The sequence below is a fragment of the Telopea speciosissima genome, chromosome 8, assembly GCF_018873765.1.
Source record: "Telopea speciosissima isolate NSW1024214 ecotype Mountain lineage chromosome 8, Tspe_v1, whole genome shotgun sequence".
In the NCBI taxonomy this organism is placed as follows: domain Eukaryota; kingdom Viridiplantae; phylum Streptophyta; class Magnoliopsida; order Proteales; family Proteaceae; genus Telopea; species Telopea speciosissima.
In genome coordinates, this window is record NC_057923.1 from 26,143,999 (window position 1) to 26,168,721 (window position 24,723).

Consider the following 24,723-nt stretch of genomic DNA (forward strand, 5'->3'; position numbering starts at 1 on the left):
GTAGGAACTTATATTGTATCAATTTCTAAATCCACAAAGTGGCAATCAAAAGATATATGCACTGAGAATCTATTTCAACATTACTTAGTAACTTGGGTGTCTGGTACAAGCCCTGCATGTCTGTTGAATTGTATGATGTATACTGTGGGAGTAGACTTGGTATTCTATTATGTAATTTTCCCTTTCTTTATTTCCATTTCTCCCCTATCTAATAACTCTAAATATTAGATTTAATTAGAGTAGGAGTGGTTGTATAATTTCACTTCTAAGTGACTCTTTATAAATAGAAGCTTGACTGATCTCATTGATCATTCAAGCACTTCAGCTCTATTACTCTTCTTCTTAGATTCTAACATGGTACCAGAGCAGGCATGGGTCACGATATCGAGTCCCCCTACGAGTGGGCAGGTGTTGAATTATTTATCCACCCGTGTCCCCCTTGGGATAGTCCGCCGTGTTAGAGCTCCTGTATGATATACATATTGCTTCCTCCCTTTCCTACAAAGTCAGGCTTTTAGAGGAAGTAGTTCCAACATGGTATTAGAGCTGAAACTGATCTAGAGACTAGAATAAACATCTCCATTGTTTCTCTCCTTCTCTAACAGCCTCTTCTTCACCTTTTTTCTTCTCCTTCTTCTCCTTCTTCTCTTCTCCTTGGTCCTAAATCTGTAAAAAGGACAGCACGTATGAGGTAGACATTGATCTTGTGTTGTCCTTCCTTTACCTCAATCAGAATATGTCTTAAAGACAGTCCACGAGAGATCGAGAAGAGCTGCTGCCTTTATTTCTGCATTTTTGGAGTCTTCATCCATTGAAGATCGAACCAATTATTGGAGTTCGATTCTTCCCTCTTGAAGATCCACACCAACATAACTTGGACAACAGTGTATTGATCATCTCCATAAAAAAAAATTTAGATTCAGCCCAAAAAAGCAGAAAAGTCGATCTCAGCATTTAGGGTTTCCCTTTTTTGTTGAGGCTGATCTTTTGAGGGTAGTTTGTCTCATATTAGGAAAGTACTCTATCCAAATTTGAGCCTTTTCTATTAGGTATTTTTTGAGTTACTGCTAGAGCACTTCTCAGCCCTTCTACAGTGCTACCAGGGTGCTCAACAGGTGTTTGATGAATTGCCTCTTATAGTTCTCCTTCTCCGATTGGTTTGAATTTTTGAGGACTACTTCCATCCTCATTGAAGAGTACTCAATCAAATTTTTTAGCTTAGTTCATTGAAGATTTCTTGGGTTACTGCTGCTACATTTCTCAGCCCTTCTCCTACATTGCTGCTTCTTCAACATGACTGGCTTAGGGACTGTTTTAGATGTCACTTCATCATCCTTCTATAGATAACCTAGGAGTGATTATCTCCCTTATGCTGCTGCCCTTAAACTTGATAGTACCAACTACTTAATGTGGTCCAGATCCATGTACTTGACTATTGCAGGCCGAGACCTTACTGGACACATCATTGGCACCACTGTTAAACCCGCTAAAGAAGGTCCTACCAAGAAAAGATGGATTGCAAATGACTCTAATGTGATGTCTTTCTTACTCAACTCGATGCAATCTGATATTTCTAGTGGGTATTTGTTACTAGATACTGCAGCCCAAATTTGGGTAGGTGCAAAGGAGATATATGGTCAAGTTGGGAATGATGCCCACGTGTATGAACTCCATAAGAAGGTTCATGACACCACCTAAAAGGAACTATTTGTCTCCCAGTACTGGGCAGCCCTCCGAAGCTTATGGCAGAAACTTGATCATTATTCCGACTACCAGCCTACCAATGCTGTAGATGTTGCTGCATATTGTAAGCATGTGAACAAGATTCGAGCGTATGATTTCCTTGCTGGTTTGAATGTCGAGTACGATCAAATTCGGGTTCAGATTTTGAGCAGAGTTCCTTTTCCTTCTTTGGAGCAGTCCTATGCATTGGTCCTCATAGAGGAGAGTCACCGAGCTGCTATATTGCACGCTCCTACCATTGACCAATCAGCCCTCCAAGTTAGGGCCAGCCCTACTCCCACTACAGATATTTTAGCTCATTTGGGTGCTTCTTCGAAAGAGGTTGTTCGATGTGAGAATTGCAACAAACCATTTCACACAAAGGCTATTTGTTGGAAGCCCCATGGGAAGCCAGCTGACTTTGAAGCCAAACGTGTAGCCAAGGGTAAACCCAATACCAAGGCTCATCACATAGAGACAGTTGACACTTCACCTCCTACTGATGTGGGTCTTTCCCTAGAGGAGCTACAGGCCTTCTGTCGCATGTTGAGGGCTTCATCGGCTTTAGTTGCATCCTCCACTGCCACTACACCTACAACTTCAGGTTCCCATTTTGTCCAGTCGGTATTCCTTTCAGTGGTCATTGTGCATCGGTTGTTTCCACTCCGTGGATTTTAGACTCCGGTGCCACTGACCACATGATAGGTTCTTCAAATCTATTTCATAAGTATTTTCCTTCATCTGCTAAAGACAAAGTTCGAGTAGCAGATGACACCCTCTCTTCTATATCTGGGAAGGGTTCCATAAGCTGCTCTCCCTCTCTTACCCTGTCTTCAGTTCTACATATTCCTAACTTTACTACTAATCTTCTTTCTATTAGTAGTTTGACCCAAGATTTGAACTGTAAATTAATATTTTATCCTGATCATTGTGTTTTCCAGGATCTGGCATATGGGAGGACGATTGGATTGGGTAGGGTGCATGGTGGTCTCTACTTGCTTGAGGGCACTTCTACATCAACAGCCTTGCTTTCTCAGCTTCATTCTCCTCATCCTCAGCTTTCGTCTGCATTTTCTAATACTTTGTATCAATGGCACTGTCGTTTGGGTCATCCCCCCTTAAGGATTTTATCTATTTTGTTTCCTAAACTAGTTCAAGAATGTAATCAAATTGAGTTTTTTTTGTGAAGCCTGTGTTATGGCTAAACAAACTCGTTCTACTTATTCTCTTACTAATCAAAGAAGCAGTGCTATTTTCATTTGGTTCATATTGATGTGTGGGGTCCCTCTCGTCGTACTTCCATTTATAGTCATCGTTGGTTTGTTACTTTTATAGATTGCCATTCCCGTCTTACTTGGGTTTATATGATGCAACATAAGAGTGCGGTATTTCGTTGTTTTTAGCTATTCCATAAAATGGTTCAAACCTAGTACCAAACTACATATTAAAATTCTTAGGAGTGATAATGGTACTGAGTACACAGAGGGCCAGTTCCAAAAATACTTAGCTGATTATGGCATTATTCACCAAACCAGTTGTGTTGACCCCCCTGCCCAAAATGGGGTGGCCGAAAGAAAGAGCTGCCACCTCTTGGAAGTAGCCCGTGCTCTCATGTTTTCTCACCATGTCCCTTTCCAATACTGGAGTAATGCTGTTCTTACCGCTGCTTATCTCATAAACCGCATGCCTACTCATTTTTTGGGCGCTTGATCTCCTATTGAGATACTGGAGGGGTCTTCCTCTTTTATTGTACCTCCCCGCACTTTTAGATGTGTCTGTTATATCCGTGACACACATTCTCCTGGCAAGTTTAAACCACGTGGGCTACAGTGTATTTTTCTTGGGTATTCTCCAACCCAAAAGGGTTATCGGTGTTACTTTCCTCCTACTCGCTGTACTATGGTGAGTATGGATGTTATCTTTCATGAGTCAGTTTCCTACTATTCCCCACCTCCTCTTTAGGGGGAGAGTACTAGTAATAGTGAAGATATGGCTGTCTATGAATATTTTCCTCCTATCATCACTGAGATTCTAACACAGGGGGAGCCTACACCTCAGGTTAACAAGAAGTTGATAGATGATCCCAACCTCACAAGCTTTTATCGAAAGAAGTTAAAGAAGAACAAGCAAGTTGAGATCATTACCACAACAACACTTGAACCTATCCAATTGGAGCCTCCTGAGTCAGAACTGAGCTCCACTGGTAATCTCTCTTCTCCTCATCCTTCTCTTGGTCTTGATTTACCTATTGCTCATCTTAAAAGCACCAGGTCTTGCACTCAACACCCCATATCTCATGTTATTTCTTATAATGCATTATCTACTTCCTATCGTACATTTGTTTCTTCTCTTTCCTCTGTTGGTATTCCACACAATTGGCAGGAGGCCCTTACAGATTTAAAGTGGAAAGCAGCCATGGTAGAAGAAATGAATGCCTTAAAGAAAAACAATACATGGGACATTGTAGCTCTTCCTCCAGGGAAGAAACTAGTCGGGTGTAAGTGGGTGTTTGTGGTCAAGCAGAAGATTAATGGCAGTGTGGATAGATACAAGGCAAGACTTGTGGCTAAAGGATTTACTTAAACCTATAGGATTGATTACTAGGAGACCTTTAATCCAATTGCCAAGCTAAACACAGTTAGAGTCTTATTGTCATGTGCTGTGAATCTAGGGTGGGATCTTCAACAACTTGATGTGAAAAATGATTTCCTCCATGGAGAGCTTGATGAGGAAGTGTACATGGAAGTTCCTCCTGGTTTTTCCTCTGACACAACCAGTGGCCAAGTTTGTAAGTTAAAGCATGCTCTATATAGCCTCAAATAGTTTCCTAGAGCTTGGTTTGGCGGATTTCATAAGGCCATGACATCTGTGGGATTCAAATAAAGCAATGCTGGTCATACTCTGTTTATCAAATGTTATGGTGATAAGGTCACAATCCTTATTGTATATATAGATGGCATAGTTGTGACTGGAAATGACAGTGAGGAGATAAATCACCTTAAAGAGTTCCTCGAACGTGAGTTTGAGATCAAGGACCTAGGAAAGCTCAAGTATCTTCTTGGGATAGAAGTTGTCAGATCATCAAAAGGCATCTATCTTTCCCAGAGGAAATACATCCTAGACCTTTTATCAAAGACAAGGTTGTTGGGTTGTCGTCCAAGTGATACTCCTCTTGAAGCTAACACCAAGCTAAAGGAAAGTGATGGAGAACCAAGTTGAAAGAGATCATTTTCAAAGGTTGGTGGGAAAACTGATCTACTTATCTCACACACGACCTGGCATTGCCTTTGTTGTGAGCCTTGTATGCCAGTTCATGCATGATCCCTATTCCACACACATGGAGGTTGTTCTTCGCATTCTCCATTACTTGAAGGCAGCTCTAGGAAAAGAAATTCTCTTATCCCCACATGATCACTTGAGGGTTGAAGCCTATAAAGATGCTGATTGGGGTGGCTCTCCAGATCATAAGTCAGTGACAGGGTATTGCACCTTTATTGGAGGCAATGGCGCTGCAAGAAGTAAAATATGGTGGCCAGATCAAGTGTCGAAGCTGAATTTTGTGCAATGGCCCAAGGCATTTGTGAGTTGTTATGGATTCAAGGTTTACTTCAAGACATTGGTGTTCCTACTCCTCTTCCTATGATGCTATATTGTGACAACAAGGCTGCAATTAGCATAGCCCACAATCCAGTTCAGCATGACCGTACTAAACATGTGGAGATTGACAGACACTTCATTAAGGAAAAGCTTGAAAGTGGTCTTATTTGTATTCCCTTCGTGAAGTCTAAAGATCAACTTGCTGATGTGTTCACTGAAAGGTTGAGTGGAAGGTTATTTCATCCTTTTGTATCTAAGTTGGGCATGATTGATATCTATGCTCCAACTTAAGGGGGAGTGTTGAATTGTATGATGTATATCGTGGGGGTGTACTTGGTATTCTATTATGTAAATTTTCTTTTCTTTATTTCCCTTTTTCCCCTATCTAATAACTCTAAATATTAGAGTTAATAAGAGTAGGGGTAGCTGTGTAATTTCACTTCTAAGTGACTCTTTATAAATAGAAGCTTGACTGATCTCATTGATCTTTCAAGCACTTCAGCTCTATTACTCTTCTTCTCGGATTCTAACATGGTATCAGAGTAGGCAGGGATCACGGTATCGAGTCCCCTGGGAGCGGACATGTGTTGAATTATTTATCCACCCGTGTCCCTCCTTGGATAGTCCTCCATGTTAGAGCTCCTGTATGATATACATATTGTTTCCTCCCTTTCCTACAAGGTCAGCCTTTTAGAGGAAGCCATTCCAACAATGTCATTCAAGCCAAACGTAGTAGAGGAATATTTGAGTTCAATTTAGAATTTTTTTTTTTGGGGGTAAAGATCAGCAACGTATATATTAAGATTAGAAAAAGATTGTTACATCAAGCAGGAGAAGGGAGATAAATAATAGCCAATGCTGGCCATTCCCTACTCACAAATACAAACATCTCGCTCTAACCTCATAAATGTTAGAACCTGTAATAAGGGCGACCTGAAGCTTCCCATTCGATTGCCTGGGCAATGAAAGGGGGGGCAATGGTCCAAAAGGAGGATTCTTGTTGCGTTGCTGCCTTTTTGGCGAGTGCATCCACAGCCAAGTTAACCTCACGGGAACAGTGTGTAATGCGCCATTGTATGGAGCAGAGGAATCCAGAGATTGCACACCACTGCTGTAGCAAGTGCCATGGAAATGAGCTTGAGAGTATTGAGGAGACCACCGATGTAGAATCACACTCCACCCATAAATTGCTAATATGAAGCTCTTTGGCTTCTCTAATTCCTTAAAAAAAGGCCGCCATTTCTACATTAAAATTAGTATCTACTCCTTGGAAAGTTGCAAAGCACCTGATTGGGTATCCAATGTGGTTTCTGAAAATCCCTTCTGCCCTTGATGACCCCAGGTTTCCCAGGGATGACCCATCTATATTTAACTTTGTCCAACCTGGGGGTGGATGAAGCCATTTGAGTTCTAAGATAGATCCTGCTGATGGCCTAGCAATGGCGACTTGGAACTGTCTTGCCATAACCAGCTCTTCTACTCTCATCACTCGAACTGCACTGATGCTTGAGCTATCAGAAACTTCTCTGAAGTAGCGTTTCACCACCTGCATCGGTGTTCCGTCTCGATTGTCGAATCTTCTTTTGTTGAGTTCAAACCAAATTTGCTGGCAACCAATGATGAGAAGCAGCTCCCAAACTTGGCATAAGGGCACGCTCTTCACCTTCCTTCGCCACCATGAGAAGAGAAGTTCCATCGAGGGGAACCCAGGCCAATTTTCCTTAAAGTAGGAGAGGATTTCACACCACACCTGAACAGAGAAATGGCAATCTAGGAAAATGTGCTGATTTGATTTGCATGCCTCATGGCACAATTCACATCTTGACACAATAGGAACAGATCTCTGCCTTACTTTATCATCTGTTGGAAGGGCTCCATGCGCCATCCTCCAACCGAACAGAGAGTAGCGAGGGTGCAGTGCGCGTTGCTATATAGCCCAGCACCACGATGGTAGGCCTGCCTTCAATCTCAGTCCATCCCAAGCTGATTTAACCGTAAAGTTCCCCGTTCTTGAATGCCCCCAAATCCAAAGGTTCTCTCTGGCTGTAGCTGTGATGCCCAGGTCCTTGATCTTTTCAAACATAACATGGATCGCCGGAGATGTAACATTAGGGAAATCCCAATGATCACCATCTAAAAATTCAGAAACTATTGCGGTTAGATGGAGGGGTATCCGGCTAGGCTTCAACAGGTCTTCAACACTATGTTCCCCCACCCATTTGTCATACCAGAACCAGATTGAGGATCCATTGCCCACTACCCACCGTTCAGCAGATTGTACAAAATCCCATACCTTGTGAAGCCCAGGGAGCACTGTAGATGATCCAGTTGCACTCTTTGGGGTGCCATCCTTCTTCAATAACCTTCCCCTCAAGAAAACAACAAAGTTTGTCTTCTCCATTTTTATTGACCAAGCCAACTTCGCAATCAGGGCCAAATTTAGGTCTCGAAGGCGACGAATCCCTAGTCCCCCTTCCTTCTTGGGCTTGCAGAGGCTGTCCCATCGTACAGTAATTGCCTTGGATTTATCTGCTTCCCCCATCCAGACGAAGTTACGGATCCATTTCTCCATGAGTTCAATGACTGAGGCTGGCCATAGGTAAACCGAGAAATTGTGGACTGGAATACTACACATCACTGATCTGACTAATTCCACACGCCCCGCCATGGATAGAAGGCGCCCTTTCCAAGCCGACAATCTTCTTTTAAATTTATCAACCAAAGGCATAAGCACCTCTCTTTTCACTCTTCCTTGCACCAGTTCCACACCTAAGTACCGGGTGGGAAGCTTGCAGATAGGAATTTGTAGAGCTGAAGACAATTGCTGCTTTCTGGTTGCAGTGATTCTTCCTAAAAATACTTTGCTTTTTGCAAGGTTGATCACCTGACCCGAGTAGGAGCCATAGTCATCTAAGAACTGCCGTACCCGCTTCACACTCTTTAAGTCTACTTTCATGAAGACAAAAAGATCATCAGCATAGAGGAGCTGAGATGGGGTGTCTACCTGCCGTGGTCCTGGGAGAGCTAAAATCTCTCCTGTTCTGCGCAACTCTGTGAGTCCTCTGCAAAGTACCTCTTCCGAGAGAATAAACAAGAGTGGTGAAAGGGGATCTCCCTGCCACAGCCCTCTTTCCACCCCAAAAAAGCCCACTGGACCTCCATTTATTAAGATGGAAATCTTGGTAGTCTGCAAAATCTGTTGCACCCACGAGATCCATAGCTGTGAGGAACCAAAAGCCCTTAGGACATCAAGAAGAAAGCCCCAGTCAAGTGAGTCAAATGCCTTTTGTATGTCCAGCTTCATGCCCAAACCCCCACCCCTGCATTTTAGTGACATGATGTTGGCCAGCTCTGACGCAACACCAACGCTCTCAAAAATCACTTTCCCCTTCTGGAATGCTCCTTGCTCTGGGGAGATCAGCTTGTGCAAGATCTTAGCCAGTCAAGTTGCCATGATTTTAGGGATCAATTTAAAAAAGAAATTCCCTAAGCAAATTGGGTGAAACTGCCCCACTTTATTTGCGCCTTCCACCTTCGGTACCTGGGTTAGGAAATTACTGTTGATGCCCCTTGTGACGACACCTTCTCGAAAAAATTTTTGAATTCCCCTGCAAATATCTGCTCCAACAATGTCCCAGCAAACCTTGAAAAAAATGCCTGGAAACCCATCTGGTCCTGGCGCACTGGAGGGGTCTAGATCAAATACAGCGGCTTTGATTTCCTCTGGCGAAGGAACCCTTGCCAGCATCTCATTATCTTCACTAGAAACCAGCCCCGGTATTGCAGATAGCAGACCCTCTTTCATGGCAGTTACTCCCTTTTTGAAAAAAGACTCAAAGTGCAAGGCCATACAATCTCCAATGTCACCCACATCAAAAAGTACCACCCCATCATCCTTTTTTAATTCTCGAATGGTATTTCTGACCCTTCTAATTTTTGCAGACATGTGAAAGTATTTAGAGCATCTGTCTCCCTGCTTTACCCACTTATCTCTGGCCTTCTCGCTCCATAGCTTTTCTTGGAGAAGAATTACCTGATCATATTTTCGTCTAGCTTGCAGCTCACTTTCGAATAGCTCTTCAGAGAACCCCTGACTGTCCATGGAAACCTGAATTGCTACAAGACTCTCCCTTATTCGGGTGACTTCAATATCAATGTGGGGGAACACCTTGTGCGCCCATTCCCGCAAAGGGCCTTTGAGCCTTTTTAATTTTGCTGCCACCACAAAGAGGGGAGTACCCCGAATAGGTACCTCCCAAGAGTGCTGCACGAAACCGTGGAAACTCTCGTGCTCAGACCAGAACCTCTGCATTCGAAAAGGGGCATTTGCAGGGCGCACCACCTTATTGCAAGAGATCACCAGGGGAGAGTGGTCAGAAGACCCCCTGACCAGAACCTGCTGCACACACACCTCATATCGAGACCACCATGCCTCGTTGCAGAAGCCGCAATCTAACACTACCCGAACATTACCCACCTTCCGGTTGTTCGACCAAGTGAACTTGCAGCCCACAAAGGGGAGCTGTAAGAGTGAGGCTGCTTCTACCATTGCTATAAAGTCCTCTGCCAAGCCCACATTAAACCGACCCGAACCCCATTTGTCTGCTGCATAAAGGTAAGCATTGAAGTCACCAATAACCAGCCACGGGCAAGTGATACTTGCAATAGAAGCCAAATCGCACCAAAGTTGTCGCCGGGCCGCACGAAAATAACTTGCATGAACCACCGAGATGACACTTTTAATTCCCTATAACTTTACTTGTAGGGAGATGTGCTATTCCGAATCCATGATGACCATTGGCCGTGGCAAGCCAAACCTCCATAGGAGCCAGATGTTAGGATACCCTGCTTCACGCCTGTTGGTGATAACCTTTGCGTGCAAACCCAGCCTAGCAAAGAATTATAAAGGGCACTTCTCAACCCCAATTTTGGGCTCGACTAAACAAAGAAAATCTGGTACCCTTTCCTTCATAAGGCACTGTAGGTGAGAGCATACCCGCTGGTTTCCAACTCCTCTATTGTTCCAATAGAGGCATTTCATAATTAATTATTGGATGGCAAATCAGAGCGCTTGGCACTCTCTCTTTTATCTCCCTGCAGACCTTCATCAACCAAACTTACCTCCTGGGTTCCATGTCCGCGGCGACGCGAGCCTGAGATTATATTGGCCATTTGAAGATGCTTCGCACGTTCCTGCCGACGCCGAGTTACCTTAACGAAGGGAGCTTCATCAGTCTTGGCATTGTCAACCACTCCAGCATGAGTGACAACTGCCATTCGGCCATTATCGTGACTAGCTACTGATATTGACGATAACACCACCTCCAGGGAGCCACCTTCCTGTAAAAAATCCACCTGATGTGTCGCTTCATGGTCACTCCATGGGTCACCCGAGTAGTATCCACCAAACTAGGCCAAGAGGACTCCACACCCAACACGACTTGCCCAACTGGCTGACCTGGATCTCTCAACTGCAATGCACCTATAACCGCTTCTTCTGTGCTATCATATTGAATAGAGTCACATACCCTAGACACTGAATTGGAGTGGGACTCTTCCACTAGACCACGGCCAGCTTCCTCCTGAATTGCCTCTCTCAACCTCTCCTCAATCGTGACACGTGTGCTCCCCTGGCCCACCTCTATAACACCATTTAAGTGGCCTACGTCTCATTCCAACGTCCCACCAGCCGGAGAAACCTACCGCCGTTCATCCCTGACAAATCGCCGAGTGCTGTCAATGACCATAGCCCCTGCTGGTGACGCTGCAGGGGCCACCATTCTCTCCTTCCCCGGACAGAACTCCTCCTTGTGGCCAAAATATTGACAACCCGCACATCGTGACGGTGGCTCCTAAAAAATAATCTGCTGCTTGAAAACGAACAACTCTAACGAGCCTGCTTGCTCCCTTTCGACCAGAACTTCCTCCACCCGTGGTATGGAATCATCAACATCGACGCACACTCGTGCATAATGACCAAAGTGCAAGTCTTTGGAGCATTTGTCAATGGAAACCGGCTGCCCCACTGCCTTGGCGATAGATAATAGAATCTCATCGTGCCAGTACTCATGGGGCAAGTTTGGGAAGCGAACCCAGATGAGCCTGTGCGTAATGGATTGCGCCTGAACCTGAAAATCTTTTCTCCACTGTTGAAGACGTAGGGTTTGGCCATCTATGCGAAGAGGGCCTCGCCTCCAAAGTGCAGACATATCTTCAGCATTACTAAATTTGAAAATAATGAAACCCTTACCAATGGATTTTAGGTGCACCTTGTCCTTCAGCACCCAAGACTTTGTCGCCTCTCGAACCCTTATCATCGTAGTAAACCGGAAATTTACTCTCCCCAGAAGCGCAAACTTTAGCTTATCCAGTTGCGCAATGTAGGCAGATTGGGGTATTTTGATTCTAGTCAAATTTCCATCCCTAACCGACCACGGCAGGCTTGCAATCTCCCGCAGCCTAGGCTTCACCACCGCCGCAAACGTCCTCTTGGGAGCCACAAACACCTGAGGCTGAGATTGCAACTCCGGGAACCCTAGGAATCTTCCAAGATCAACCACTTCATGAAAAACCCCATTCTCCTCTGCAGACATTCTCTCTCCACACGACTTACCCTAATCGACCATCCAACTCACAAACCCTATTCCCACCTACCTAGATGAACTCTCTCTATATCCTTAGAAATATATTTCAAAGTGAAACAAAAGTGAAATTGAGACCGTGCAAGTGTTTAAAGGTTCTACCAAAACTCTGAGTTGAAGTCTTTTGTAGCCTAGATGACCTACTCGATCTAATCTCGAGGGAAAAGTGTGACCAACCTAAATCCCAGAGTTTCCCTAATTTAGATGTGTGACAGTTCTCCAACTCAAAGTGGGATAATAAAGTTCAAGTGTGGGGGAACATCTAGAAAATCTTAAAGTAAGTTATTTTTATTTTGGGGCTGCATTCTTTATCTTGGTCATAGTATGGATTTACAATCGAATTTTGTGTGTATATTCACTGCAAGCACTCATGAGACACAACTCGTCTACTAGGGGTAACCTAGGGGTTTAAAGGCTTGTTGTACCTGCTAAGTACAATCGTGACTCCTACGAAAGTGAGTTCAGATTTTCGTTTTGTTTTGCTTTCTAAGATTTCTTTTTGCTCGAGGACAAGCAAAGTTCAAGTATGGGGCTATTTGTTAGCCATATTTTATACCTCATTTTAATGCATTATTTACTGTCATTTTATTATTAGAACAGTGCTACTCTAGTATTTTTTATCATTTTTCAAGTGTAGGGACATTTTGCTCAAAGTGGAGAATACATGTCTAATTGGACCGCCAAACGCAAAGCTACAAGGTTGAAGAATTCAGCCGGGTTAAAAGTCACTTGGTTATGAGCCGATTCAAGTTTAGAGGAGAAGAGAGAGAAAAATCAAGCATAGGGGCATAATGGGAATTTTGGTAAATCGAGAATCTTTCAAGAAATATTGGATATTGGGCTCCTTCTGTCCGGAATTTAAAATGGTGCAACTTTAATTCTCGGACTGGGTCCATCCGAGCCTAGGACAGAAAGATATAGTCCAAAAATGATTTTTAGTGAGGTTGACATTCATGATGAAAGAGTAGAATAAAAAAAGGGGGAAAATCTCTCACTCTCTCTCTCTCTCTCATGTGATGATGATTTTTTGCAAGACTCCTAGAAGTTAAGGATATTATTTGAAGATGAAGACTCACTCTCTCACATGTGATCACAGGTGATTGGGTGGCGATTTCTTTGCAGTCTCCTAATCGAAGTTGATGATCAAGGATACAAGATTGAAGAGTCTCACAAATCAGAATTTGGGCCACTTATATTTGGTTCTACTGGGTAAACTGAATTAGATTTAGTTTAGTTCTTTTTTTTTTTTTATCTCCTAAGTTAGTTAGGATTCTAAGTGTAGGGATTTGTTTATTCTTTTTATTTTGTCAAAAGGAAAATTGTATTGGGTTGGAAACTACCACGGTTTTGGGGTGGTTATTGGGAATTTTATTCCCTTTGTGACAATAGAACCGTGGAGATAAGAGAGAGGGCAGGAAAGGAGTTTGAGAAGAAGGAGAAGAAGGAAACCGAACAGCATATAAGGAATGCAACCAGCCCCTCTCCCTCTGAGTCCTTCGTTTTCTCTTTTCAGTTTTAATTCTCTGTTCTAGACAAACAACAGCAACAGCAGTGTCGTTTCTCTCTTTGGATTATTTTGATTTTATTTATTGTTCTTTTGAATGCAGCAGTAGCAAGTTCTTCTTTCCTAGTTTCGTTTAGTTCCCTTCTTTGACTTTGTTAGATTTTATTTCAATTTTAGTTTCCCTTTTTAGTTGACAGCAGCCCTCTTCCTTATACCCGATCTCTCATCTCCTTCTTTTTAGTTTTTTTTAGATCTTATGTATTTAGGTTATCATATGTAATTTTAATTTTTAGAATCATTGTTAGGATAATTTTTATTTTCCCCTTCCCTAAGATCATATGTGTACTTTTTATTTACCAATTTTGTAATTTGGTTCTTTGTTATCGGATGCGGCGAATTCGAGTGATGGGATTCAAGTGACGGAATCATCTTCATTGGGGTTGTGCAACTTTATTAACTATCTAAGTGCTGCTATTTTATTTAATTTTATTAGTTTTTCATTTTTAATCTTTTAATTAGTTTTAGTTATCTTAATTAGTTTAGATCACTCAACCATTAATTGGTGTGCTCTACGTAAGTGGAAATTGGATTATTCACCTCCCTGTGTTCGACCTGTAACTACGATTTACCCGTACGCTTGCAGTATTATTTTAAACTCAAATAGCGGTCGCAAGTTGCGGTTAAAACCGTCTGCCTAGTACTTTACCTTAAGCGGTCACACGACTAGTTGCAACCGGTCATGCAATCGTTGGACTCTGCAGGTGGGCGGTCGCAGGGCCGGTCGCTCAGTAATATGCAACTACCCCTACAACTGTTGGGCATCCGAGAGTCTATACCTGGACGATCGCAAGGGTGGTCGCAAGTTGCTGATGTTACCGCCCTTGCAACCGTTCTTGTTCTAAAGGCCTTAGCCTTAGGCAACCCTAAGGGGATCCTCTTGGGACCCCATCTATTGTTTCTAACCCTCTTTCACACCTCCCTAGGCATCAACACTCAGGTGGGAGACGTATTAAATGGCAACCGAACGACGAACCTAAATTTCAATTCGTAAACCATTCGGTGAGTGGGTTTGGATTTTGATTTAATTTGGGATTGTTTGACATTATAATATGCTTTGTATACCATCCAACATGCATACTTCATACTTGCATACTTGAACTATGATAGTGGTTATGTTAGTGAGATAAATTTGTAAGTTAGAATGGTGTGGTATTGGATTCATGTGTGATGTTACAAATTGTCTATCATGTGTAGTGTCATGTTGGTACCCAGGCGATAGATGATATGGGATGTTTACGCACCCGAAATACCTCTCGATACGATAGTACCATATAGTATCATGTGGGTAGGATGATGTTCCCATTGTTATGACCCTTACGAACAGATGTTTAGGTGTTGGGTAACCAAGGCTCCCTGTGTGCCTGAGGAGTGATACGAGGCTAGATCAGGGTTGATCATTGGTTATTGAGGTCTGCCTCTGGGTGGCATGTAGCTTCAACCGATGTGGGCCCCAATATAATAATTAAGGTTTACTTTGGTGATATGATACGTGATCCGCGGTGTCCCCCGAGTTGTTGTAATAGCAAGAACCTAGTGACTTAGACATGTTTGCTAGGTGGCTAATTGGATAATGATTCATGCATCATGGACTATGTGTAATTGCTTGCATGCTCCCCTTCCCCTCATTGGGCTCAGTGGAGCTTACTCCCTTTTTGTGCATACTTTTAGATGCATTCGCAGATTAGGGTTACTTGGCAAACCTTGAGGTTCATTATGGTGATTACGACTTTATTGGTGTGGAGGACTCGGACCCAGTGACTGAGGATCATGACGACGACTGTCCGTGTTATGATTGTGCCTTCGAGACACCTTGATTGAGGATTATTCCTATTTTTTATTCTTTTGGGGCTTTGCCCTTGTATAAACATTGTTGTTATATTTTATTTTTTGTATAGTTATATGATGGTCATTTTGGGAAACTTGTAATTACAGTACTGTTATCACCTTGATCGAACTGAACAACAAGTAACTATATTTATTAAACACTTCCCAAACTTTCCTTTTGTTAGAAATGTTATATTTCTCATTCTTCGTACTCTGATATTGACTAAAATGTTAAATTAGTTTAACTGTGATCCAAGCCACAACATCGGGGTCATGCTACTATGGTTGGATGACACGTGTCATCCTAGTCATACCCTGGTGTTTGTACTAAGTGTCCCTGGTTGGGATAGGGGTGTGACAACGGACGTTGAGGCGGTCGTAGTTCTTAAGGAAGATAGACCATTGGGCAGTGTCTAATATGGAAGGGGTGAAGCTGTGGGGTTTGATCATAATCGACTTAGTCATTTGGGTTACTTTTATTGCTACGATCCTTCTTCTTCTTCTTCTTTTCTGAGCGTGAGTGTTCAATCTCATACATGGCAACCACTGCCACTGCTGATGTCTCAACGATTTTAGTGAAGACTAAAACTTCTAGAGTTTTTGGTGAAGGCTATTGTTGTTTTCCTAGTTCTCCATGGAGCAGGATTTGTTCACAAAAGAAAAAGAAGAAACAACTTTTCTAAAATAAAATCCAAATGTCTATTTTACCCTTACTTCTACTACTTATGAGCACGTGCTCATTAAACTTGAGAAAAAAAATGAAGGAAAAACATTTTTGGCCATAATCCATAATAGACTCTTGACTCTATTATGATTTTGGGGGTGTTTTCATTTATTTTAGGGTAAATTACTCCCCCCTCTACTCAATTATGCCCTAATGACAAACCCTACCCCTGCATATTGAGTAATTACTCTCCCCTCCACTAAAATTAAAAGATTCTATCAACCGTACCTGTATTGGCTGACGGTGTTAGAAATATAATAAAAAAGACAATATTATCCTCATCTCTAACCTCATACCTTTTTTCTTCTTCTTCTTCCTGCAACTAATGACCAAAACCATCTAAATACCACAACTTCCAAATCCCCAACTTATTATTCTCCTTCTCCTTCATCTCTCATCTGCTCTGTTTTCTTATGTGAAAAGCCAATTCAAACCTCCAAACTCCATGGCTTCCACCAACTGAACCCTCTTCTTCCCCTTTGCTTCTTTTCTTTTTCTTCTTCTTTAATACCTTAACCCTGTAAGATCATTTCTATGGATTAACTAGGTAATTCCAAACCCTATGGATTCCAGACCTTAAAAATTCTAGCACCAGACCATTATTTGAGAGATAAATTCCTAAAATTAGATCTGGCGGTAGGTTTAGAACTAGATTTGAAGTTTTCAATAAAAATGTCACAATAGAAGACTAGGTTGGGGTCTGGGATCTAAGGGTTGAATCGGCCTATGGAGGTGCTTTAAACATTGGATACGTCTGCCATGGCTGATTCCCTTTGATACCTCATGGCTTCTTCGACAGAGAATGTAGAAGAAACATTGTTCTAAAGCAAGTCAGTTCACGGCTCAAGAGATCAGATCAACAAGAGTTTCAAAATAAAAATAAACAAAGCATGATCTTTTTGTTTACATCTAGTGAAAAATTATGAGATAATTCATCTTCTATTATAAGATATTTTTGCTTTCTTTTTTGTTCTTCCTATCCATTTTCTACCTATTCATCCCCGTCTCCATCCTCCTTGAGACTGGCAGATAGAGCAGTAGCAGTCTCAGCTTCCCCAGTCCCATTTTTGCTCTGTCCCTTAGAATGTCTATTATCCTTTTCTTTAACATAAGAGTTAGAAGATTTTACCAGGCCTGCTTTCTCAACCACCCTAAGACCTAAATCTGAGAATGAAACTTTGGCAGCATGACCATTGGTATTAATGTCCTTAATTTGTTGATTTTCTTCAAATGTGCAACTGCAATTACTAGATTGTTCATTAACCCCCTCTTGGGCCAAATCATTGCTTCATAGTTTCTTGTGCCATTGCTAGGTCTAACCTCTTCGAGTTTACCTTCGTAAGCTATGGATAAAGGAGAGGATTGAACACTATGGGTAACATATTTTTCGGGGATTGGTGTTGGTGTTAAGCTTTTCCCAGGAAAGTTGGAAAAAGAAGCACGGTCATTTTTTGGGCTCACAGGATCAGAGGACATGTCAATTGATGATGAACAAGAAGAGCTCCCATTCAGATGTTTATGTTCAGCAGTCATCGGCTTGTCCTCGGATATTTTTGGTACCTGCTCAATGGATATCAACTATCGGAGAGTGTGCTTCCAAGGTCTGGTTACCGCCAGAGTGTTCGAATGAACGAAGAAGAAGAAATTCTTTGTTTTCATTTCATTTAGCCTCTTGTTATTAGGGGGTGTTAGGTCATATACACCAAGATCTAAATTAACTAGGGTTTGGATCATACCTGAATGTGTACGAAAGCGCAGCGGAAGAAGAATCAATAGCCAAGCTTATGGTTACTAGCACTCGAACGAAGCTCCTCACGATCACGATAGGCTTCCTATAGAGAACTCCACACCACAAATCCCTAGGAAGAGATGGAATCCCAAAGAGAACACAAACACTGGAGAGAGGGAGAATTTTTGGTTTCACAGATCTACTGGTCTTAGGGTTACATGCTTTCTATATAAAGCCAAAACCCTAAGACCCCTGCCCCTTTTAGACTCCCACTGGGAATCTATCTAAGAGAGAGGAAGAGACCCAGCCACTTAAGTGGCTGGTTCTTCCCATGCACACCAGGGTTGGGTCAGGTCCGACTTGCCCCTTGTGGGTAGCTTGGACCGGGCCTGGCCCATATTCTATCTACATCTCCCACTCACCCACATGGGGCGCAATAGTTTAACTATGCATCCAAGTCTCTCTCAATTATGTAACTCTTCATGCAGGAAATGGGATTGGTGTTGGTGTTAAGCTTTTCCCAGGAAAGTTGGAAAAAGAAGCACGGTCATTTTTTGGGCTCACAGGATCAAAGGACATGTCAATTGATGATGAACAAGAAGAGCTCCCATTCAGATGTTTATGTTCAGCAGTCATCGGCTTGTCCTCGAATATTTCTGGTACCTGCTCAATGGATATCAACTGTCGGAGAGTGTGCTTCCAAGGTCTGGTTACTGCCAGAGTGTTCGAATGAACGAAGAAGAAGAACTTCTTTGTTTTCATTTCATTTAGCCTCTTGTTATTAGGGGGTGTTAGGTCATATACACCAAGATCCAAATTAACTAGGGTTTGGATCATACCTGAATGTGTACGGAAGCGCAGCGGAAGAAGAATCAATAGCCAAGCTTATGGTTACTAGCACTCGAACGAAGCTCCTCACGATCACGACAGGCTTCCTATAGAGAACTCCACACCACAAATCCCTAGGAAGAGATGGAATCCCAAAGAGAACACAAACACTGGAGAGAGGGAGAATTTTTGGTTTCATAGATCTACTGGTCTTAGGGTTACAGGCTTTCTATATAAAGCCAAAACCCTAAGACCCCTGCCCCTTTTAGACTCCCACTGGGAATCTATCTAAGAGAGAGGAAGAGACCCAGCCACTTAAGTGGCTCGTTCTTCCCATGCGCACCAGGGTCGGGTCAGGTCCGACCTGCCCCTTGTGGGCAGCTTGGACCGGGCCTGGCCCATATTCTATTTACATCTCCCACTCACCCACATGGGGCGCAATAGTTTAACTATGCATCCAAGTCTCTCTCAATTATGTAACTCTTCATGCAGGAAATGGGGTGTGCGACCTATCGAGATAACACAAGATAGGAGTACTATATCAAGCTTCCATCTAACCAACATACTACATCACTCACAAACAATCTCGAAATACCCCAAACGATCCACTTACACCAGATCTAACACTCTTGACCCCTCATGATGAGCAATGTTAATCCTTGGTATGTAATGTACTCATGACTGCATCGATCACAAATACGACATGTCGCCCGGGCAATGAGTCACATAACAAAGGTGTAACATCTGATGGTTTTTCCTGAGCCCCTCATGTCAATTCAAATATCCCCAACAGCTTTCCCTATCACTTCCCACTGGACCGCATCATCCATGATCCTAAGAAGAACGTCAAAGTAGCATCATTGGGTGTCTTTTTCATGACATAGTCTCAGGTAATGAGGGTACTATGGGATTAATATAATCCACGTGACTCACACAGTGACGAAGCAGGGATCCATTCGATCACTCTCACTATCGGTCGTCATAAGCACATGCAGTATGATATGCATGCTATGGCGTAACTCCCACTAGGGTGGGCATGTCACTCGCAATAAATAAACACCATACAGATCTAAGTCTAGTCGCTACTCTAAGCGCCTAACCTGAGTCTGTAGCGCAGTCACCCTCATGGTTTCTGCCTAGAACCTCACATCTGGCTTCTAACATGCTACTTGGAAGTGTGATATCTTCCAAGTTGGACCAAGTAAAGGTCTCATTGTAGCTCTAACTAAGGCATCATCGAGCACACATGCTGTCACACCCCTATCCTGATGTAATAAATATTGCCACATAGGGGTATGACTTGGACAATTATACATCATCCCAACACCTACCAGGATCGCGGATACAGTGTCACGAGCCACAGTCCACCCTGTCATCACATCTTGATAACAGAAAGGAACATACAAAAGGAATAAACCATTCCAGACAAAGAGTTAGCAGAAGCGAAATTAAAATAAATCATGTGAAATTATAGAGCATCGATTCTCTAACACATATGACAATTCTAACATAAGTAACCATTCATTACTCTCCCTATAAATAAACACACAGTTTATACATACATGTAGAGATGAAAATAGAAATAATAAAATATAATTAATTGCCCTAAGGGCACCAATCTTGGGTGTACATCTACATCTAAGTCACAGCTGCTGGTCCCACTTGATTCGCATCCAACGGTGCTCATCCAAGTAGTACCTCCTGCATAACAACTAAAAAGGGGTTGCATAACGGGGTTAGCTACACTAGCTAGTGAGGGAGCAAAGGGGAATGCACATACACCATACAATCAATATCAATCAGAATAATGCATGCCAATGTTAGATTCATTTTTCACCTAGCACACAATTCTATCGGTCAAGTATATGCTACTGTGATAACTCGGGAAACACTGAGGGTCACTTATCCTATCGCCCCAATGAGACTTCAATTGTCACGAAGGGACCTGCGCCGGTAGAAGCCATCATGACCACCCAGTGGCAAACCCCGATAGCCATCACTACCCCTGCCCTGGCCTCTCCCACCTCCACAGACCGCAGGTGCTCAGACTATCCAACACATAAACCCCTGTTGGCAAGGGTCGTAGCATAAGGGAATAAACATCCTAGCCGCAGATATACTATATGGAGGGTCCTATCGTCCCGAGAGGTATTCCAGGTGCATCAACATCCCATTCCATCTGGTACCTGGGTACTAGCACGGCACGACACATACAGATCAGGATGATATACAACAGTTTTCATAATTAAATAAATTGGGGCTCCGGTATCGGCACACCCGGCACCGTAACCCGATACAATAGTGAGCATGCTATCACATTCATAACAATTCACATTTGGATAATAATGCAATGCATACAATGCTTATAGATATACAATAGCATGCCTAAGATTCCATATTAAATATATATTCAAGCCCAACAAATCACCCAGAACCCACTCACCTAACACGGACGCCTCCGTGTGTGGTTGACATGATTCTCACTTGGGCTTCCCGCTAACCATCGAGTTGGGTAGCCTAGGAATACAAAAATAATTAGTAAAGCATGCATAGAAGGGTCCCATACTAGCCCCATAAGGTTAAAATCAGATTTCAACCAAGACAGCACGAGCGGACTCACGGGCAGTCTTAGGCTAGCTAAATCCGCCCCTGACTCAGTTCAAGCCAAAAGGTGAAAACAGAGCCAGCGAACCTACGAGCGGATCTTCTTAGTTGAATCCGATCGTTTATCCATTCGACACCTGAGACAATCATAAAAGGGAGCGAATCCATGGGCAGATGTGCTTCTTGGGTCCGCCCCCTCATCCGTTCGATTCTTGAGACAGGACCCAAGAGCAACAGGTCCCCGGCGGAGGCAAACAGAGTGAATCCGTGCCTTCGTCCGCTCAGGCCAACACACAAAGTTTATATTGGGTGGACTGACGGGCGGTACCACGATAGATGGATCCGGTCGTTTGTCCGTCGGCAGTCTCTCCCGAGATTGCAGAGGGCTTCAGCTCCAGCTTGAAGCTTGGAGCTCCAGCTTGAAGCTTGGAGCTCCATAGCACCTCAGGGTCATGGAGAGGGTGTCTAAGCCTTCCTAGGGTCACTAGGTACTAGGCTCACCTCAATGATCCAAGATCCTACAAGGTTTGGGTCTCACATTGGTCCATGGGTTGGGATTCAAGGTTCAAACCAAGGGTTCATTGGCTATGGCTGTAATTGCAGCACTAAGAGGCCTAGGTCAACATCCATTAGAGCTCCCAACTAGGGCCGAGCTTCACCTTGAGTCCCAAATGGAACCCTAGGTTAGTCCTAGCTCAAGAAACCAACAAAATCAAAGGGAAATGAGGGAGAGCTAGGTTGAGGGAGCTTACCTTGGTGGGCTTCCTTCTTCCAGCCACTCTCTCCATCTCTTCTCCTCCTCTTTCTCTTCTCCCTTGGGTCCGGCCAGCTGGGGAGGAGGTGTGGAGCTGCCAGCCATCTTTGCATGGCTTCCACCTTCTTCCCTTCCCCTCCTATTCCTTTTCTACTTCTCCTTCTTCTTCCTTCCTCTTCCTCCTTCTCTTTTCTCTTGTCTCTTCTCCTCCACGGTTTATGGGGAAGGGGGAGAGATAAGTGAATGAGAGGGGTTAGGGTATCCTTTAAGGGGTTAGATGGGCCTTAGGGTGTGTTTGGTTTAGGGGCCTTAGAATGTAGTTGGCCCATAGGTCTTTAAATGGGTTTTGGTTTAGGTCTTAGGGCTTGTTTGGCTTTAGCCATACCCATTAGGTCCATTAGGTCATGTTTGGGGTGCACCCTAAGTCCACAGGACTTAGTTGTCCACTAAGGTCTGTTTGGTTTAGGCTAGGGTGTATAAAACCTATTAATCACCTAAGTTAAGCCTTGTGGGCCCACTTTCATGGCCCACTCAACCAATCCATGGTGAGGGTAGGGGTCCATATGGTCCAAAGGTTCAATTAGGGCGTCTAGGACACGAGGGTGTGGGTCCCATAAAAAAATAATCCAAAAAGGCTGATGACAACACGGGTGGATTCAGCAAGAGTGAGTCCGTTCATAACTCAGGTGCTATTGTCATGGCCCAAACTTCAAGGAAAGTTGCGGGGCTTTAGCCCACACTTCCAAAACTTTGAGGGGAATCTTTCTATGGTATTTTCAGTTCAAGGTCATCAGTGTTGACTAGTGCCACCATGGCATTGGCTCTAAGGTAAAGGTCCAAAGTGCCCTGGGTATAAGGGGATAGCTGGGGTACGGGTGTAACACATGCTCATGGGCTCATCTCGCTTGCTACGCTCAAGCGCCGAGGCGAATCACCCATGTGAGTGGGTTGATTCAATGCCTGGTGACATCTTTACAAACAATGAATGTATACGCACAAGATTAATCAAACAAATATATGCTCATTAATAAATGTAAGAGAAATATAGATAAATGTCCATCACAAACAAAGTGTTCCCAAAGAAAAAACACATCAAATCCGCCTGAGTCCCAAGTTCCTAACGTGAACTAGGAAAACATCTCTGGCAATAGGCTTAGTCAACGGATCAATTAACATATTTCCAGTGGAGATATACTGCAGAACAACTTCCCCTCGCGCTACCATGTCTCGAATGTAGTGGTACCGTATGTTAATGTACTTGGCTCTACCATGGAATTTGGGGTCCTTCGTAAATGCAAGCGCTGCCGTGCTATCACAGTGTATAAGCACAACGTCGTTTGAGTGAGCAGAAACACTAAGTCTCTGCAAGAACCTCCTAAGCCAAACGACCTCCTGTACAGCTGCCAAACATGCGACATACTCTGACTCCGTCATGGATAGGGTGATGCAGGTCTGTTTCTTGCTACTCTAAGTGACAGCCCCACCTCTCAGGACAAACGCATACCCCAAAGTGGACTTGCGCTCTTCTCTATCACTAGCCCAATCAGCTTCACTATAGCCTCTCAGTCTCAAGTCTGAACCATTGAACGTGAGTGAGAGGTCTGTAGTACCATGTAGGTATCGAAGTATTCTCTTTATTTCCTGCCAATGAACTGGCCTTGGTTACTCTGGTAATGGCTCACCATGCCAACGGTAAAGCAAATATCTGGACGCGTGCACATCATCACATACATTAGACTGCCTACTGCCGCTGCATAGGGTATTTTGGACATTTAGTTTCTCTCTTCATCACTCTTAGGGCATTGGTCTAGGCTCAAAATGCATGCCTTGTCCATTGGGGTATCAATGGATTTTGAGTTATTCATATAGAATCGCTCCAGGACTTTCTTTATTTAAGTCTCTTAAGACAAACTAAGAAGTCTCCTAGCACGGTGCCTCAAAATCTTCACACCCAACACAAAGTTGGCCTCACCCATGTCCTTTATCTTAAAAGTAGAGGACAACCACTCTTTAGTGGCGACAATCATTTCAATGTCATTCCTAGCCAACAAGATGTCATCAATATATAAGGATATGATAAGAAACCCTGCCTTGGACCGTTTAACATACACATAGTGGTCCTCTTCAATCATGTCAAAACCCCCGGTGGTAATGGCATGGTGAAATCTAATGTACCATTGCCTGGACGATTGCTTAAGGCCATAAGTGGAACATTGGAGATGACATACTTTACGTTCATGTCCCTTCTTCTGAAAGCCCACAGGCTGAACCATAAAGATCTCCTTGTCCAGTTCTCCATTAAGAAAAGCAGTTTTAACGTCCATTTGGTAGAGTTCCAAATCCAACTTTGCGACAATGGCTAGAATGAGGCGTATGGAGGCCATTCTCACCACATGGGAGAACGTCTCATCATAGTCTATACCCTCTTTTTGGGTATATCCCTTCGCCACCAGATGTGCCTTATACTTGCCAATTGATTCGTTTGCCTTTCGCTTGACCTTCAGGACCCACTTGTTCTCGATGGCCTTGCGCCTAGGTGGAAGATCAACTAACTCCCAAACTTGGTTCTTCCTCATAGAACTCGACTCGTCTTCTATAGCAGTTTGCCACATTTCCTTAGCTGGAGAAGAGAGCGCCTCACTCACTGAGGCTGGATCATCCTCGTCCCTCGGGACACAGACGAGGGCTGCGTCTCCTTCAATCTCAAAAAGACATCGGGGAACGTGTCCACGTGCA

General features: G+C 43.4%; 1 pseudogene; it reads right to left on the reverse strand.

The window, feature by feature from the left end:
• Positions 1 to 24,723, reverse strand: part of LOC122672205 — a 34,457-nt pseudogene extending 9,734 nt beyond the window's left edge.